We start from the raw sequence: 21,031 nt of genomic DNA, 5'->3' as shown, positions 1-21,031 counted from the left end.
GTCTGCCTTCGGCTCAGGTCACGATCCCAGAGTCCTGGGATCGAGCCCCGCATCGGGCTCCCTGTTCGGCCGGAAGCCTGCTTCTCCCTCTCCCACTCTCCCTGCTTGTGTTCCCTCTTTCACTATCACTGTCTGTCAAATAAATAAATAAAATCTTAAAAAATAAAAAAATAAATAAAATAAAGCCAACTATGGGAAAATTATAATCACTCTTAAAATTTTCCTTAGAGTGAGTTTGTATTTAACAGAGGATAAGAGATAGACCAGTGGCTACAGCTTTTAAAACACTGGGAAAATAGTACAGAATAGGAAAAATCCATAGTAATAGTTTATTCATAAGGCAAACAGTATAATTAGTTGGGTCTGACACTTTCTTTACGTCACAAATTTCATGTTCCACTGAGGACTGGCAGACTAATTGCCCAGAAACTTTAGTCAGCAGATTCTCTTTCCATGAAAAATTGTCAGAGACAAACACTTCTTAAATGCCCTCTTTTTGTTGATTACTTTTAAAATTACATTGTTGATAAAATGTCAATATAAATGCATTCTTAATTCATTTTTTGTGTATTCTTGTGAATACACTTTTTAAAATATCTCTCCTGGTTACATATTTTTGTGTTCATATTCAGTGACTTCTCAGAGAAAGTCATGACACTGAAGCGTATTTTTGGACAATTTTCAAATATCTATTAGCCCATGGGATGCATGGCATTCAATTTACCACCCCCCCCTTTTTTATAAATAAGTCACAGGTTAGATGAAGTAATGAACATCTTTGAAGTACCAATGATACTTGGAAAATAAACAAAACAGGGAACACTTGCAAGTAAAATATGGGAAGTCTAGGAAATGAAAAGGTGAATACCAAAAATTATTTATGGCCATTGTCCTGGGTAAGCCTCAGAATTGCATCCTGGAGCACCAGCTTTTTGTTACCATCTGGCCCTGCATCTAAGAAGACTTCCCTGCCTTGATGTAGTCTGAGGACATATCATCATCAAAGCCTGAAAGCACTTCTGGCACTAACTAACTACCTTTGCAGATCATAAAAAAAAAAAGGTGGAATCGTACTTAGCATCTACATTACATCTGCTTAGTTTTGGAAGGTTTTACTTCAGGGGTACAAGAGGAATGAGGGTCTAGTTATATCCAGTAAACTCCATATGTTATGGCTGATTCTAAAGGTACCTGGCTCTATTATATTTACTTAAAGCTCTGTTTTATTTTCAACAAATGATTGTTTATATTGGTCTCCTTGTAGCCCATGGTGATGGTTTTAAGGTGTTATGCTATTTTTGCTTACCAGAGTGGATATTATACATATACACTTTGGCTTTGGGTATTTTCATTTTGTTGTTAGAGATTTGATATGCATATGCAGAGAAATGCTGGTGAGTCACTGCACTTATCTGTTGCCCAGAGAGATGATGATGGGTCATAAACCCGGATATTAAAACAAACAGCTAGAGAAGAGTTCATTTCTTTCAGGTCTGATCCCTAAACGTTTTTCTTAGCTGCAAATGAAACAGGCAGTAGAAGGGAGTCACATTAACAACCCCTTACACATCATATTTACTTGTATCATTGTTAGGTTATGAAATAGAACCAAAATCAATACAATTCCTTATATTTATCCAGTACTTATTCTGTGTCAGGCAATCCTCTAAATGCTGTACATGAATCAATGCATTTAATCCTCAATACCACCCTATAAGATAAATAATAGTATTATCCTTATTTTGCAGATGAGATAACTGAAGCACAGAAAGTATAATAATTTGCTCAACATTTTCAGTTGGTAAGTGGTAGGGCTAAGATTCATGCCTAGAAAATTTGGTTCTAGAATCCATATGGTGAATTAACATGCTATACCATCTCTTAATGTAAGTTGACACCTGAAAGTGCAGAATGATTTAATTTTGGAGGGACAACTATTCAGCATAAAGAAATTTGTGAACATTGTCCAACCAAATCCATTATTACAAACTTAATATGATTTATACAACATCATAAAATACAGGGATTGGTAAATCTGGGAGCTGGTTCTGGGAAAAAAATGAGAAAAGCAGCCATACGTTAGAAGAATGTAAAATTCATGGTAAATGCTGCAATCAAATGGCATTCATTGAGATTGATTGTTTTCTAAAAAAAAAAAAAGCCCAAAGGTGAATTGATATAACAGACCTATAAAAAGTAGTAGACAATAACTCAAAAAAATTGAAAATATAAAAATACTACATTAAAAGTCACAATGTCTTTACAGGTTGACTGGTGAAATCTTTCAAAGTTTGAAGAACAATACAGTTATCAAGTTATATTATCTATTCTAGATCACAAAAATAATATGAGATTAGCAAATTCATCATATGAAGTTATTATTATCTTAATTCCAAAATGGTGATAAGTAATTAAAAATAGAAAACTCTATAAGAATTTCACATATGTACACAACAAAAAATTTAAACAGAAATGTTAACAGCTACAGTTAAATATGATTCAGCATTACCAAAAAGGATTTGATCCAACAGTGAAAGTATAGGTGATGAAATGATATATGTTAGTTACTAAATAAAAAATATATTTATAGTATTGATTAAATATGCAACACTAGTAACTTAAATGTCTTATCTCAAGTTTTAAAATTGAATTTAATTGTTTTAGAGAATTATTCTTCTTTAATGAAATATTTTAAACCAAAACTTTAAAATTTTCTCTATCTATTCAGGAAGAATGATTTCTGTTTCACTATTATTATTGAGTATAATTTGGAAATTTTGGTCTGGTCAATGATGTAAGTCAGAAAATAAAATCAGGAGTAATAAATAGGGGAAGAGGAGAGAGAACTATATAATGTAGAGATGAGGCTGTTCTATCTCTAGGAACTAGAGAGCTAGTTTAGCCAAGAAAGGAGGGCATTCTCAGTAAAGAGAATGCAAGTGAAATTTGGCATTTGACTAGATCTCTCACTCACTCTTCCCCTCCTTTTTTTTTTTTTTTTTTTGGTAGTACTGCTCTTCTTTTTCTGACTTTCCTTTGGTTTTCTGTCCTTTTTGTTCTGACACAAGGAATATTTTACAAAATTCTGTCTATCCTATGTCTGTTTCACCATTAAATAGCATATAATTTATTTGCTTTCACAGGTTCATGGCTGGAGAGGAATTTTTCCTCAGAATAAATTATACTTTGAGCCTCACTCATGTCTGAGTTAGATGATATTCAGATGAAACTTTGGATTTTACACTTTAGACTTTAGAGTTGATGCTGAAATGAGATGGAATGAATATATTTGCATGTGAGAAGGACATGAATTTTGGGGGCTAGGGGCAGAATGGACTGAATGTTAGTGTCCCATCAAATTCTTACATTGAAGCTGTAGCCCTCAATGTGATAGTATTAAGAGGTGGAGTCTTTGGGAGATAATTAGTACTAGATGAGGTTATGAGGGTATAGACTTCCTGATGAGGATAGTGCCCGAAGAAGAAGAAGAAGAAGAAGAAGGAGGAGGAGGAGGAGGAGGAGGAGGAGGAGGAGGAGATGATGATGAGGAGGAGGGGGAGGAAAAGGAGAAAAGAAGAAGAAGAGACACTAGAGCTTCCTCTCTCTGCCATGAAAGGACAAAGCAAGAGGGGAGCCATCTGCAAGACAGGGCCATCACTGAGAAGCAAATCTGCTTGCACCTTGATTCTGGACTGCCCAGCCTCCAGAACTGTAATGAATAAATGCCAGTTGTATAAGTCTATGGCATTTTGTTACAGCAACCTGAGCTGACTAGGACACCCAAATACAAACACAGTTGGCAGAATTGAATCCACTGATAGATAGACCTGAGATCATAGAAAAGATAAGGCTTAAGCTCTAATGAAGAGTCACCAAGATTTCAAATCCATAAATATTTGTCCCTGAAGTCACTTCTAGATTGCTTAATTTACTTTAATTTGCCTTTTTAGTCCTTCATAGATAGAGCACCCCACACACATACACACACATACACAGAGAAAGACAGAGAATGAAAAAATATTACTACACTTTTTTGGAGAATATTGTGTGTGTGTACCTATATACATACATATATACTATGTGTCAAAGATTGTACGTTATCATAAAAAATGCCATCAGGTGATAGCATTAGTCCATTTTTTGAAGATAATAAACTGAGGCACAAAGATAAAACTTACACAAGATCCCACTATTTGGGAATTAATTGACAAGAATTTATGCTCAGTTAAAATACCAAAGCCTACAACCCTGAATGAAGTTGAACCAGATTGTGGCTCTCAACATCACAAAGTTCTGCATCTACAGAAGTTCTGAAGATCACTTTTAGATAAGAGATAAGTAATGGATTTTTCCATGTGTAAGGCTTTATTTGGCATTTATAATTATTAGCAGTAGTAATTCTGGAAAAATTCGTTTTACAGTTTCTTCCTCCTCCTCCCCCTTCCTCCTGCCCTCCTCCTCCTGCAGCTTCTTCTCCTTCTCCTTCTTCTTCTTCTGCTTCTTCTCTGCTTCTCCTTCTTCTCCTCCTCCTCCTCATCCTTCTTCTTTTCTCCTCTCCCTCTTCCATTTAGGGGAGGAGCATCTCATTGAATTAACTGGAACAAAATGGATCTTTGTTTGATTGTGTTGTGTATAGACAACAAATTGTTTGTTTTAGTGTATTGTGCATAGAACTGAAAATAGCCCAGGAAAGGAGGCATTATAATAAAAAGGTACTTACATGTCTGCCTTTCATTTGTGGTGTGTACTCATGGTATCTCAGCTTATCTTCAGGCCTGCTTATGACTTCTTCTTAACAATATTGGCTCTCTATGACTCCACATAGTTCCCCATTGTACTCCAGACTTCTCAAAGCATCTCTTCAGGTTAACTCCTAATACTAATTATCTTGATGCTCATTGTCTTGATATTTGGTAGGTCAAATTTAAAAATTAGAAAGCATATGATTAGACTATTTGAGTTTCTTTTGTGCTATGTCTTATCAAAGGACTTTGTCTTATGTATTGGTCACCTTTGAATGAAAGTATTGGCCACCTTTGAATTACCTAGCTCCTACCTTACTCAATGGTACTCAGAGAGGGGAGAATTAGTGAGGGGAAAGGGCCAATAATTGTTGTGTCTTAGGTTTGTCTTAGGTTTGTGTCTGTTCATTCAGTTATTTGTTCCATAACATTCAGTAAGTATTTATTATTATTATTATTGTATTTATTATTCCAGGTTCTGGGTTACAACCGTGGTCAAAACAGGCAAAATCCTGTTCTAATGTAGGTCATATTTAATAAGGGAAAGACACATAGGAACAAATGCTGTGTAAATATTCAATATTCCAGGAGGAAATAGGTCCTTTGAAATAAAATAAAGTATGATACAGGTGAGAAGAGTGGTAGGGTTGCCACTATCATTAAGGTAATCAGAGAAGACTCCTCCGAGAAAGTGACATTTGAAAAGAGACATTAAGGGGCACCTGGGTGGCTCAGTTGTTAAGCATCTGCCTTCAGCTCAGATCATGATCCCAGGGTCCTGGGATCGAGCCCCCACGTCGGGCTCCCTGCTCAGCAGTAAGCCTGCTTCTCCCTCTCCCACTCCCCCTGCTTGTGTTCCCTCTCTCGCTGTCTCTCTCTCTGTCAAATAAATAAATAAATAATCTTAAAAAAAAAAAAAAAAAAGAAAAGAGACATTAAGGGTAAGATGAAGGAAGCCAAATAACTCTCTGGGGGGATGATGTCCTAGGTGTTCTGTGATATGAGTGTACATAGAAAGTTTGAGGATCAGCTAAGGACATCAGAAAGCAGCCAGGGCTTTTGGTCATGAAAGGACATTGATTCTTACCTTTTTTTAGATGGAAACGATTTGAGCATTTGAGCAACAAAGTGACATCAATTTATTTATGCTTTTCTTTAGAAACATTACAGTGGCTGGCTGTGGGAATATTTAGTAAAGTTGTTGGAATGAGAACAGGGAATTTTTCCTTAAAGTAATTATGGATGATTCGGGCACCAGGACTGGTATATGTCCATTTCAATTACATAGAAAATTTGGCTGATCAAAGGTAGTATACCCAGTGAAACAACCTACTATACTTAATATTTTTAGAGTAAACAAAAGAGTTGCTGATTTTTATAAACATCTATTTTAGGAGGATATTAACAGTATCAGGGAACTTTCATAGTCATAGAGAGCACTTCCGTATGTCCTGTAAAGTTCACAAATTACCAATGGTATTTTCAGTTAGTTCTTTTTACAGACTTCTGTGTGCGCTAAAAGTATGACCTATTCATTTCATACTCATTAAGAAATCAACTTTTTTAGAGCAAATGTTACAAATGAATATTTAATTTAGTTGCAATTAAGAAAGTGTATTTACAGAACATTTCTTATTAATTAACACAAACCAGAACGGCTAAACATAGAGAAGTTTGACCTTCTACTAAACCATCACTTGGCTCTGTGTTATTTTCAAAAGCACCAGAACTTGATCCAACCTGGTCATGTCTGTCTCGGTAAACACATCTCTTCCTAATGAGGTTTCACTCCCCAGGCGGTATGCAGCAAGTTCAGCTCTTTGCATTTCTCTGCAAAGAGTCAAACGCCTAAATCTCTGGTTGATACTGAGGAAGGTTTAATATCCAGAAGCCATTCCAATAAACTGCTATTATATAGTGCCTTCCCATTCCTACTCAAAATGAGCAAAAATGAGTGACTTTCTTCAAAATGAGATCTTTAGTACAAATATAAAGACAATACATTTAGATATAAACTTGAGTTCTAGCCCTAGGAATCACAAATCAGAAGAAAAACTGCATTCTAATTTAACTAGACCTTTATCGCTTTTTTTCTCTTTGGACTTTTCTTCTAATTAAAAGCCAATATTAACATCAAATAGTTGGAAACTATGCTGTAAAAACTTAACTAAGCCAATCAACTAATTTCTAAATGCATGCATTCACTGAAGCTCGGTGAACAAAGAAGTAACGGCATGTTCCTGGACACTTAAAGAAATCACCTGTGTTTTGCCTGATCATAATCTCTCCAAAAAAATATTATAAACATATTCTGCCCATGTTACAGCTCATAAAACAATACTTAACCCACCAAGTCCCAACCACAGACCATGATAGTTTCACAGTTCACTTCAACCCTTTAGAGATAAATAACTTGCCACTTAAGTCATGAGCATTGCTTATAATTTTGTTAAAATTGTTGTCATTTTGCTAAATATAGAGTCCTGAAGAAATAAGAGGTAGTTTTATCTACTATTTATCACCACTTAACAATGTTTTCTGGGCTTTAGAAGTTGATAGGAGCCACATATAAGAGAATTAATAAGGTCATGGTTATGTTCTTATTAATGGTATACATTAATGTCTTGAAAAGTTGGCAGAGGATCGGTACCTAACATTGTTAGAGCTAGTAAATAATTATTCATTGCAGATTTATGCTATAATGTAGTTAAGTGACAACAAGCTCTTTTCTTGAACATTAATTAAGAAACTTCTTAATTTATGAAGCTCTATGCTGTTTGTGCAGCATTGAAAGAGACCACTCGTATTGCCAAGTAAGTTCCCTGAATAAATCATGTCTCAGTAACAATCGTTTGCATTTTTGTCAGTGCAAAATAATTTAGGGAACACCATGTCAGAAGACATGTGTAGACTGGACAACCGCTAGAAGACTATCTCTTTCAACCTTATGATTATTGAGAAGATTTAATAATATTATCTCTAAGTAGGAGGAAACTTGAATTTCTGCAGGCAATTATTTTTTATGAGAATTAGTAATGATTTACATCTTTCACTTATCCTAATTATGCAAAGCATATGCTTTTTCAAATATATGAATGAATCACATAAAGAAGAACCTTTTTTGGAATGTTACATAAGCATTTTATGATATATGCTTTCTTGGTGGGCACTAAAATGAATCTTAGGGAGAAATAAAGATTTCAATTGAATTTCTATCTTGGAAGTCTCAAGCAGGAACAATGGTTAATTATTTTCTGTAGGATTCTTGATTAAAATTATAGTAGGGAACACTTTTCTAATGTCACAATATGCCAAGAACTATCTGCCTTGTATGAAATGTGGGGTGTGCGTGTGTGCATATGTGTGTGTGTGACATAAAACGACTTAATGATGTATCTTTGCTCCCAGTTTTTACCTTTATATAGAAGGTCTGATGGTTACACATAGAACAAATTGAACTAAAAGTGCATTTCACAGCTTACTTAAACATTTTTGTATAGTATTATGTTCTGTGGTCTGCCAGATTTAAGATAGTTGTATTTCCTTATAGTCACATTTTCCTTTGTTAATAAAAAGACTTTGGGCTTTCATCTGACAGTCTCCAAGTTCCAGCTGCTATGTTTCGGTCACATAGCTTTGCATAGTAGCAAAGACCGTATGATTCTTCATATTAATCAATATCTAATGGAGGCTAGAAAGGTATTGATGGTATATTGAAACAAGACTTGATTTTCCTTGATTTCAAATTAGTCAATTTTCTGTCTTTTGTGAATACTTTGATGCTCTCTTTGAATTCTTGGAATTATTTTAATTCATTATACAGTTTTACCACATGTATCTATATGAAGTATACTTTCCCCCCTGAAATAGGGTCACATAATTACCCACTGACCAATTTCAAAATCCCTTCATATTTGTCAACCTCAGCACTATCAATGAAATCTTCATATAGTAATGGAAATTCTTTTCTTAAAACCATGTTATTGAGGTATTGTTGACATATGAAAAGCTGTACATATTTAACATACACAGTTCAATGAGTTTGGAGATAAGTATACATCTGTGAAACCATCATCACCATCAAGTTGTAAACAAATCCATCACCCCCCAAAGTTTCCTATTATTATTATTATTACCATTGTTATTTTTGTGGTAAGAAGACATAACATAAGATCTTAACAAATTTTAAGTATACAATAGAATATTGTTAGCTATAGGTTCTATGTTATATAGAAGTTCTTTGAATATGAAGGCCTTAAAATTATTTTTGTAAGATTTTAGACATTTTTGTGAATAATTTTTACATTATATATTTCCCCCCATATGTTCATCTGTTTTGTTTCTTAAATTCCACATATGAGTGAAGTCATATATTTGTCTTTCTCTGACTTATTTTGCTTAGCGTAATACACTATAGCTCCATCCACCTCATTGCAAATGGTAAGATTTCATTCTTTTTGATTGCTGAGTAATACTCCTGTGTGTGTGTGTGTGTGTGTGTGTGTGTGTGTGTGTGTGTGTGTATCACATCTTCTTTGTCCATTCATCAGTTGATAGACATTTGGGCACTTTCCATAGCTTGACTATTGTTGATAATGTTGCTATAAACATCAGGGTACATGTACCCCTTTGAATCTATATTTTTGTATCCTTTGAGTAAGTACCTAGTAGTGCAATTTCTGGGTAGTGCTATTTTTAACTTTTGAAGAACCTTCATACTGTTTTCCAGAGTGGCTGCACCAGCTTACATTCTCACCAACAGTGCAGGAGCGTTCCCCTTTCTCCGCAATCTTGCCAACACCTGTTGTTACTTGTGTTGTTAATTTTAGCCATTCTCATAGGTGTGAGGTGGTAACTTATTGTAGTTTTGATTTGTATTTCCTTGGTAATGAGTGATGTTGAGCATCTTTTCATGTGTCTGTTGGCCATCTTTTCATGTGTCTGTTGGCCATCTGGATGTCTTCTTTGGACAAGTGTCTATTCATGTCTTCTGCCCATTTCTTAACTGGATTACTTGGTTTTTGGGTGTTGAGTTTGATAAATTCTTGATAGATTTTGGATATTAACCCTTTATCAGATATGTCATTCACAAATATCTTCTCCCATTCTGAAGGTTGCCTTCTAGTTTTGTTGTTTCCTTCACTGTGCAGAAGCTTTTTTATCTTGATGAAGTCCCAATAATTCATTTTTGCTTTTGTTTCTCTTGCCTCTGGAGACATATCTAGTAAGAAGTTGCTATGGCCTTTGCCAAAGAAGTTGTTGCCTGTGTTCTCCTCTAGGATTTTGATGGTTTCCTGTCTCACATTTAGGTCTTTTATCCATTTTGAATTTAGTTTTGTGTATGGTGTGAGAAAGTGGTCCAGTTTTATTCTTCATCATGTTGTTGTCCAGCTTTCCCAACACCATTTGTTGAATGAGGAAAATGAGTTTGTCATCAAAATATGTGAATATTAAACAAACATAACTTCTCTGTTTTCCTATCTGTGTATATATATCAGGACTTGGCAGGGTGAATTTTGTTTATTTATTTGGTTGTAGATTTTGTATTCTATTTAATTACACAGTATAGTACTTTGGAATATAATGTGGTCAGGGTGAAGATTCCATAGACAAGATGACAATGGACAGTTTGGTCTGGATATGTTCAAATAACAAGAGCAGTGGTTGCAGCAGCAATAATAATGTCAACTAGTATTTATTGAGGGACATTAGTAATGGGGCTGAGTAGTACATCACAAACATTAACATTTACTTCTCCCAGCCTATGAGATGAATGTGCACTGTGGTCTAAGTTTCACAGATGAAGTTATTAAGACAGAGAAGTTAAGCGATATGACCCAAGTGACCCAGCAAGTGGTAGAGCCACCATCCAAGCCAGGACCCACCCTTGCCCTCAAACCTTTATAAATGTTCTTTCCCATTTGATTTTTAACTTCTGGGTTGTCGTATTGGTTTTGTATGATACAAATGTACAGGGTTCAAATTTTTGTTGCATTTTTTAAAAGAAAAAATGAATTAAAAAGATGGCAAATACTGCAAAGCCGAAACATGGTAACTTTACAAACACCCAGCTATCATGGAGTAACTAAATACTGGATTTGATGTTGAAAGACTTAGTTTGAATACTTACTATAACCCTTATTATATAAGACATCTTGAAATTTCTTAGGGTGCTCTTTCTTTTTCTGGAAAAAAAGGGTAATGATCTCTACTATATGGGGTAAATATAATATTCAACATGTACTTTAAATGGAAGTTTTTTTATAAGTATGAGAATATGGGATGTCTTTTATGAATCTAAGCACTGCCTTGTGTTATCTATGTCTTAAATCTAAGACTGATATTAGACAACTTATTTGACATATTTTTGCTGTCCTCTGTTATACATGGGCACTTAAGTGATGCCCATGTTGGGCTAGCAATGTGATGTTGGTGATGTTGCCAGAACAGCTATGTGCTCTGCCATCATGCTCCCTTCTGTGTCTCCTGATATTGGTGGTATGCATTTGAAGGAACCTGTAACAAGTTTTAGTTAAAACCTTCTTTGAAGCATGAGAAAAAGAGATCTTGGGAGGGAAAAAAAAGTTACTTGCAGCAGATTTGATTAGTGACAGAGTGAAGATGAAGCCCTGGCCCTGGTGATCAGTCCAAGGGTTCTCTCTAAATGCCCTCTTTCTAGTTGGAGCATTGTCAGGCTATGCACAAGGAAGACATCAATTGGCCTTTACAAGATAATAATAATGAGTTACTTGACAGGTCTTCTACAGAAGAATGCAATTATCATTTGTGAGTTAAGAGGTGGCTTGGGATTATTGAAAATATCATAGAATCCCTTCTAGGGATTGCCTTGCTTAAATACCATTTACCAATTGGTGTGGCAGAATCATTCATTTCTTTTCAAACATTATTCTACAAATGTATTCAACAAATATAATGGTGCCCACCAGTATTTTAGAGGCTTAACTAGATGAAGGGAGGATGATAGAATAGGGTATTAATTCAAGGTGAACTTTTATTTTTATTCATTTTTCAATCACATCTGGGTTTTAGGTCTATTTCTCCCACCAACTACCTGACAAACTTGAAAATTATAATTAACTCCTTTAAATGGATCCAACTTATTGCATCTGTACATAATTTACTGAGGGCCTACTATATATCAAGCATGCTTGCAGCATTCTTTAGGTAAAAATTCACTTAATCCTATGATTGCCCACTCTGTCATTATTTTTACTTCTGGTTTATGGATGAGGAAACTGAGAAGACAGTTTAAGTAATTTACTCAAAATCAGTCAATACATGGGATTTTAACTTATGTATCAGTCTCCAGGATAGGGTTTTAATTATTACATTATACTCTATCCTTCCTACATTGTACAGTTCTACCATTTAAATATTGACTGAGATAATGCATGCAAACCACTTAATGCACTTCTCATTTTGAGGACTGTGTGAAGGTTATTATTATTATTATTATTTTAAAGATTTATTTATTTATTTTGAGAGAATGAGAGAGAGAGAGAATGTGCAAATCATGGGGAGGGGGAGAGAGAAAGAATCTCAAGCAGACTCTTCCCCGAGCAGGGAGCCCGACCCCACCCAGGGCTTGATCTCAGGACCCTGAGATCACAACCTGAGCTGAAATCAAGAGTCAGATGCTCAACCAACTGAGCCACCCAGATGCCCAGAGGGTTATTATCATTATATACTAAGACAATCTCACAAAGTTTTATGCATCATTGAAAGACAGATGAAAAACATATAGGACCAGAAGCAACTTGCATCTTTTTATTAGGACAGTGTCTATAATCCATGTTTTAAAGAACAAGTGGAGCAAAAAAGACATGGTCTTTTGTCCCAATGGGCTTCTTTATTTCCTCTGCTGCTTCTTCTGTCACCATTTCACTGATCATTAACACTTTCACAAGAGGGTGAGCTAAGTCAGAGGACCTTTATGAAAGCCAGTCATTTAATTTGGCAGCACTTATAAAAGACATGGATTTAAAAGAAGGAGAACATGGACATGAAACATATTGTTTAAAATTAGCCTCAGGAGTTTAAAGATTTCCATTACATATGCTATTGTTTCACCGTGGCCACATGTAACAGAATCTCAGTCTCTATTCCACTTCATTATTTTTAGACAACTTTGACTATAGTCTGTCAACAATATCATATTATTTTGACTGTTTCATGATAGAAAATTCAGATTCAGAAGATGCAAAAATCACCAAGCCCATCTAAGCATTTTAGAAGCTCAGAAAACATTTATCTTTCAGTCTGTTTTATAGACTTTCATCTTTTCGGAGGTAGTTCTTTACACATCTCTGCCACAATTTCGACAGAGTATTAATTCCCCCCAGTTTGTGGTGCAGTCAAAAAAGTGTCATGGTGCCCAAATTATGAGCTGGAAATATATCTTCATTTTGCTGATGGTTCCAGCCTGCTGTATTCCGAGTGGGTAATGGTACTGTTTTAAGGTTTTGGTGTTCTGTTTTTGTTTTAATTGAGGCAAATTGACATACAATATTATATTAGTTTCAGGTGCACGATATAGTGATTCCATATTGTATACATTGCAAAACAATCACCACAGTGAGTCTAGTTACCATCTGTAACCATACAAAGTTAATACAATATTATTGACTATATCCCCCATGCTGTACATTACATCCCCATGACTGATTTGTGTTATGTCTGGAAGTTTGTACATCATGATCCCCTTCACCTATTTCACACCCCTCCCCCAACCTTTCTTCCCTCTGGGAACCACCAAACTATTCTCTGTACCTATGGGTCTGGGTTTTGCTTTTTTTGAAACTTTATACTGTTTTCCACAACGGCTGCACCAATTTGCATTCCCACCCTTTTTCTCCACATCCTCACAAGGGTCCCTTTTTCTCCACATCCTCACCAAAACGTTATTTTTTGTCTTTTTGATACTAGCCATTCTGACAGGTGTAAGGTGATATCTTACCGTGGTTTTGATTTGCATTTCCCTGATGATTAGTGATGTTGAGCATCTTTTCATGTGCCTGTTGGCCATCTGCATCTCTTCTTTGGAAAAATGTCTATTCAGATCCTCTGCCCATGTTTTAATTGGATTTTGTTTTTGTTACTGTTATTGAGTTGTATGAGTTATTTATATATTTCAGATATTAACCTCTTATCAGATATATGATTTGCAAATATTTTTTTTCCATTCAGTAGATTGCCTTTTCATTTTGTTAATGGTTTCCTTTGCTGTGCAGAAGCTTTTTAGTTTGATTTAGTTTCATTTGTTCATTTTTGCTTTTATTTACTTGCCTTTAGAGTCAGATCCAAAGAAAACATTGCTGAAGTTGATGTCGGGGAGCTTACCACCTATGTTTTCTTCTAGGATTTTTATGGTCTCAATCTTACGTTCAAGTTTTTAATTGATTTTGAGTTAATTTTTTATATGGTGTAAGAAAGTGGTCCAGTTTCATTATTTTGCATGTACATGTCAGTTTTTCCAACACCATTTTTTTAAGAGATTGTCTTTTCTTCATTGTTTATTCTTGACTTCTTCATTGTAAATTAATTGGCCATATATACATGGGGGTTTTTTGGGGGGGGGGGGGGGCTTTATATTCTGTTCCATTAGTCTATGTGTCTGTCTTTATGCCAAAATGATACTGTTTTGATTACTGTAGCTTTGTAATATAGTTTCAAATCAGGGAGCATGATAACTCCAGTTTTGTTCTTCTTTCTTAGATTGTTTGGCTATTCAAGGTATTTTGTGGTTCCATATAAATTTTAGAATTATTTGTTCTAGTTCTGTGAAAAATGTCATTGCAATTTGATAAGGATTGTACTGAATCTGTAGATTGCTTTAGGTAGTATGGACATTTTAACTGTATTAATTCTCTAATTTGTGAACATGGAATACCTTTCCATTTATTTGTGTCTTCAGTTTCTTTTGTAAATGTCTTATAGTTTTCAGTGTATAGATCTTTCATCTGCTTGGTTAAATTTATTCCTAGGCATTTTATTCTTTTTGATGTAGTTGTAAATGGAATTGTTTTCTTGCTTTCTCTTTCTGGTTATTAGTGTATGGAAACACAACAGATTTTTGTATATTAATTTTGTATCCTGGAACTTTACTGAATTCATTTATTAGTTCTAACAGTTTTTTGGTGGCCTTTAGGGTTTTCTATATCTCGATTGTGTCATCTGCAAATAGTGCCAGTTTTTATTTATTCTTTTCTAATTTGTATGCCTTTTAATTTCTTTTCTTGGATAACTGCTGTGGCTAGGACTTCCAATACTGTGGTGAATAAAAGTGGGGATTTTTATCTTATTTCTGATCTTAGAGGAAAAGCTTCAGCTTTTCCCCATTGAGTATGATGATAGCTATGGGTTTGTCATATATGGCTTTTATTATGTTGAGGTACATCCCCTCTGTACCTACTTTGTTGAGAGCTTTTATCATAAATGGATTTTGAATTTGTCAAATGCTTTTTTGAATCTGTTAAGTTGATCACATAGTTTTTATCTTTCATTTTGTAAATGTGCATTTCATCACATTGATGATTTGCAGATGTTGAACCACCCTTGTGTCCCTGGGCTAAATCCCATTTGATCATGGTGTATGATTCTTTTAATGTATTCTTTGGTTTGCTAATATTTTGCTGTGCAGAAATATTTACTAATGTTATATCCTTTTGTTGAGTTGACCCTTTTCTCATTATATAATGACCTTTTTGTTTCTTATTATAGTCTTTGTCTTAATGTCTATTCTGGCTGTATAAATACAGCTACTCCAGCATTCTTTTGGTTTCCATTGGCATGGAATATGTTTTTCCATCTCTTCACTTTTAGTCAATATGTGTCCTTATCTGAAATGAATAGTGAATTCTTTGTTGGCAGCATATAGATGGGTCTTATTTTTCTTTTTTTCTTTTTTTATCCAGTCAACCACTCAATGGCTTTTGATTGGAAAGTTAAGCCCAGTTACATTTAAAGTAATTACTGATAAATCCCACTTGGTCATGGTGAATAATCCTTTTAATGTACTATTGGATCCTATTGGCTAGTATTTTGGTGAGAATTTTTGCATCCATGTTCATCAGGGATATTGGTCTGTAATTCTCCTTTTTGATGGGGTCTTTGTCTGGTTTTGGGATCAAGGTAATGGTGGCTTCATAAAACAAGTTTGGAAGTTTTCCTTCCATTTCTATTTTTTGGAACAGTTTCAGAAGAATAGGTATCAATTCTTCTTTAAATTTGGTAGAATTCCCCTGGGAAGCCATCTGGCCCTGGGCTTTTGTTTGTGGGGAGATTTTTGATTACTGCTTCAATTCCCTTAGTGGTTATAGGTCTGTTCAGGTTTTCTGTTTCTTTCTGGTTCAGTTTTGGTAGTTGATACATCTCTAGGAATGCATCCATTTCTTCCAGATTATCTAATTTGCTGGCATATAGTTGCCCATAATATGTTCTTATAATTGTTTGTGTTTCTTTGGTGTTGGTTGTGATCTCTCCTCTTTCATTCGTGATTTTATTTATTTGGGTCATTTCTTTCTTTTTGATAAGTCTGGACAGGGGTTTTTCAATCTTGTTAATTCTTTCAAAGAACCAGCTCCTAGTTTCATTGATCTGTTCTACTGTTCTTTTGGTTTCTATTTCATCGATTTCTGCTCTGATCATTATTATTTCTCTTCTCCTGCTGGATTTAGGCTTTATTTGCTGTTCTTTCTCCAGCTCCTTTAGGTGTAGGGTTAGGTTGTGTATTTGAGACCTTTCTTGTTTCTTGAGAAAGGCTTGTATTGCTATATACTTTCCTCTTAGGATTGCCTTTGCTGGGGTGCAAGGTTGGTTCAACATCTGCAAATCAATTGATGTGATGCAATACCTTAATAAAAAAGAATAAGAACCATATGATCCTCTCAAGAGATGCAGAAAAAGCATTTGACAAAGTACAGCATCCTTTCTTGATCAAAACTCATCAGAGTATAGGGATAGAGGGTACATACCTCAATATCATAAAAGCTATCTATGAAAAACCCACAGCAAATATCATTCTCAATGGGGAAAAACTGAGAGCTTTCCCCCTAAGTTCAGGAACATGGCAGCGATGTCCACTATCACCACTGCTGTTCAACATAGTATTAGAAGTCCTAACCACAGCAATCAGACAACAAAAAGAAATAAAAGGCATCCAAATTGGCAAAGAAGAAGTCAAACTCTCACTCTTTGCAGATGATGTGATACTTTATGTGGAAAACCCAAAAGACTCCACCCCAAAACTGCTATACCTCATACAGGAATTCAGTAAAGTGTCAGGATATAAAATCAATGCACAGAAATCAGTGGCATTCCTATACACCAACAACAAGACAGAAGAGAGAGAAATTAAGGAGTCGATCCCATTTACAATTGCACCCAAAACCATAAGATACCTAGGAATAAATCTAACCAAAGAGGCAAAGGATCTGTACTCAGAAAACTATAAAATACTCATGAAAGAAATTGAGGAAGACACAAAGAAATGGAAAAACGTTCCATGCTCATGGATTGGAAGAACAAATATTGTGAAGATGTCAATGCTACCTAGAGCAATCTACACATTTAATGCAATCCTTATCACAATACCATCCACTTTTTTTCAAAGAAATGGAGCAAATAATCCTAAAATTTGTATGGAACCAGAAAAGACCCCGAATAGCCAGAGGAATCTTGAAAAACAAAAGCAAAGCTTGTGGCCTCACAATTCTGGACTTCAAGATCTATTACAAAGCTGTAATCATCAAGACAGTATGGTACTGGCACAAAAACAGACACATAGATCAATGGAACAGAATAGAGAGCCCAGAAATGGACCCTCAACTCTATGGTCAACTAATCTTCGACAAAGCAGGAAAGTATGTCCAATGGAAAAAAGACAGTCTCTTCAACAAATGGTGTTGGGAAAATTGGACAGCCACATGCAGAAGAATGAAACTGGACCATTTTCTTACACCACACAAAAAATAGACTCAAAATGATTGAAAGACCTAAATGTGAGAAAGGAGGCCATCAAAATCCTAAAGGAGAACACAGGCAGCAACCTCTTCGACCTCAGCCGCAGCAACTTCTTCCTAGACACATCGCCAAAGGCAAGGGAAGCAAGGGCAAAAATGAACCATTGGGACTTCATCAAGATAAAAAGCTTTTGCACAGCAAAAGAAACAGTCAACAAAACCAAAAGACAACTGACAGAATGGGGAGAAGATATTTGCAAATGACATATCAGATAAAGGGCTAGTATCCAAAATCTATAAAGAACTTATCAAACTCAACACCCAAAGAACAAATGATCCAATCAAGAAATGGGCAGAAGACATGAATAGACATTTTTCCAAAGAAGACATCCAAATGGCCAATAGACACAAGAAAATGTGCTCAACATCGTTCGGCATCAGGGAAATCCAAATCAAAACCTCAATGAGATATCTCCTCACACCAGTCAGAATGGCTAAAATTAACAAGTCAGGAAACGACAGATGTTGGTGGGGATGCGGAGAAAGGGGAATCCTGCTACACTGTTGGTGGGAATGCAAGCTGGTGCAGCCACTCTGGAAAACAGTTTGGAAGTTCCTCAAAATTTGAAAATAGAGCAATTGCACTACTGGGTATTTACCCCAAAGATACAAATGTAGGGATCCAAAGGGGTATGTGCACCCCGATGTTTATAGCAGCAATGTCCACAGTAGCCAAACTGTGGAAAGAGCCAAGATGTCCATCGACAGATGAATGGATAAAGAAGAGGTGGTATATATATATATATATATATATATATGTATATATATATATATACAATGGAATATTATGCAGACATCTAAAGGAATGAAATCTTGCCATTTGCAACGACTTGGATGGAACTGGAGGGTATTATGCTGAGCGAAATAAGTCAATCAAGGAAAGACATGTATCATATGACCTCACTGATATGAGGAATTCTTAATCTCAGGAAACAAACTGAGGGTTGCTGGAGTGGTGGGGGGTAGGAGGGATGGGATGGCTGGGCGATAGACATTGGGGAGGGTATGCACTATGATGAGCGCTGTGAATTGTGTAAGACTGTTGAATCACAGACCTGTACCTCTGAAACAAATAATACATTATATGTTAAAAAAAAAAAAAGAAGAAGATAGCAGGAAGGGAAAAATGAAGGGGGGAATCGGAGGGGGAGATGAACCATGAGAGACTATGGGCTCTGAGAAACAAACTGGGGTTTCTAGAGGGGAGGGGCATGGGGGGATGGGCTAGCCTGGTGATGGGTATTAAAGAGGGCATGTATTGAATGGAGCACTGGGTGTTATATGCAAACAATGAATCATGGAACACTACATCAAAAACTAATGATGTAATGTATGGTGATTAACATAACATAATAAAAAAATAAAAATAAAATAAAAATTTAAAAAAGTAATTATTGATAGGTATCTACTTACTGCCATTTTGTTAGTTGTTTTCTGGATGTTTTTGTAGTTCCTCTCTGTTCTTTCCTCTTCCCTTGTGGTTTGATGGCTTTCTTTATGGTTATGTTTAGATTCCTTTCTCTTTTTCTTTTGTGTATTTATTATAAGCTTTTGTTTTGTGGTTATCATGAGGCTCACCTGTATCATCCTATGTATAAAAGTCTATTTTAAGGTGATAGTAACTTAAATATGAATGCATTCCAAAACTCCATGCTGGGAACATCCCTTGATTGCCTGGTTCTGGTGGCCAAGGGGGCTGGTGTTCCTGAGTTCCATGGAAATATACAATAGAAAAGACAGTTCTTGACAGGCCAAGATTTTAGCTAGGCAGTCGGAGAGTGTAGGAGGTGGGACATGCTGGCTGACTTCAGAAAGGCAGCAGGAAAGAGAAAACAATCGGGTCTCAGTCAGATTTCAGCAGGCATATCCGAACAAATTGGCCACAATATTTAGATGCACACATTGATATCTATTTTCTGCTTTACTAGTGATTTTTTTGTTAATATACCATAAAGGTTAAAACCCTATAAGGAAAGAAAGGTAAATTTTACCCCGATTCCTCTCTTCCTCCTGAAACCATTGCAGAATGCAGTAGTTGTCTTTTAAAACTATAATGTAATTTTCAGAACCATATTATAGCAAGCTTACCCCCAAAACAATATAAAAAAATAACTTTTATATGAATATTGTGCAATTTTTTAAATGTTTTGTGGCTTCCTTCATAGTTCTATTGTAGCATTAATTGAAAGTCTAAATTCAGCTCATTGGTTTTCAATAGAAACCATAGGGAGCTCCCGCTGAGAATATTATAAAACTATTTATTTATTCATTTATTTCCAAATGTATAATGTAGAGATGAAAATGGCTTTGCTATTAGTAAAATGAGCCATCTTTGACAAATATTTAAAGTGGGGAATAAACTAAAAAACATGGATTTGACTCAGCTTTTCTCTCATTCCAAATAGACCAATCTTCAATAAACAGAGCACTGAGGACATTTCCACAAGATGGTGGCATAAGAAGATTCTAAATTCAGCTCCTCCCATGGACACACCAAATGTACAGCTCTATATGGATCATTTCCCTCTGAAAAAGATCTGAAAACTAGATGAACTGCTTCTCTACAACAAAGGAGTGAAAAGACCACATCAAGAAAGGTAGGAGAGGCAGAAACACAGTGTCCCCCAAACCCCACCCCCACTGCAGTGACACATAATAGAGAGGGATCTCATTAGTCTTGTGGGTACTTCTCCAGGGGAGCAAGGAGTTGGTGTCCCACATCAGGTGCCCCAACCCCTGGGATTGACACCAGAGAGATGAGGCCCAAAAACTTTTGGCTTAGCAAACCAACAGGGCTAATGTCCAAGGACCCAAAGTGTTATAGAAAACTGAGCTTCCCTTTTAAAAGCCTTGTGTACAGACTCTCTCCCTCTGAGACCCAGGCAAAAAATAACAGTTTGAAGAGCAGTTAGACTCTACATGAGGGACATTCATTTGCTAATCTAAAAGCATATGCCGGAGGAGCAGGGAACTATCAAAACTGCCTGGAGACAAACAGACACCATTTTTGCACATTTTGCACATCTACCCTGCTAACATAAATGGGTGAGCTGGGACCTTCCACCACCTCCCCATGTGGGCTTGAGTGGGTGTGGTACTATCCTGCTATCTTGCTGTCTTGCTAAAGCCAGAGAGCACAAGCAGTAGCAAAGTTGTGGATAAGCCAGAAGTGTTATGAATTGACTGGAAAACTCAGTTACGTGAGAAAGGATTTCAGGCCTGATGTATATTCCCATTTACAAGTAAAAA

The sequence above is a fragment of the Phoca vitulina genome, unplaced genomic scaffold, assembly GCF_004348235.1.
Source record: "Phoca vitulina isolate PV1807 unplaced genomic scaffold, GSC_HSeal_1.0 scaffold3, whole genome shotgun sequence".
Taxonomy (NCBI): domain Eukaryota; kingdom Metazoa; phylum Chordata; class Mammalia; order Carnivora; family Phocidae; genus Phoca; species Phoca vitulina.
The sequence above is the reverse complement of the archived record's forward strand: the minus strand, read 5'-3'. Positions refer to the sequence as shown.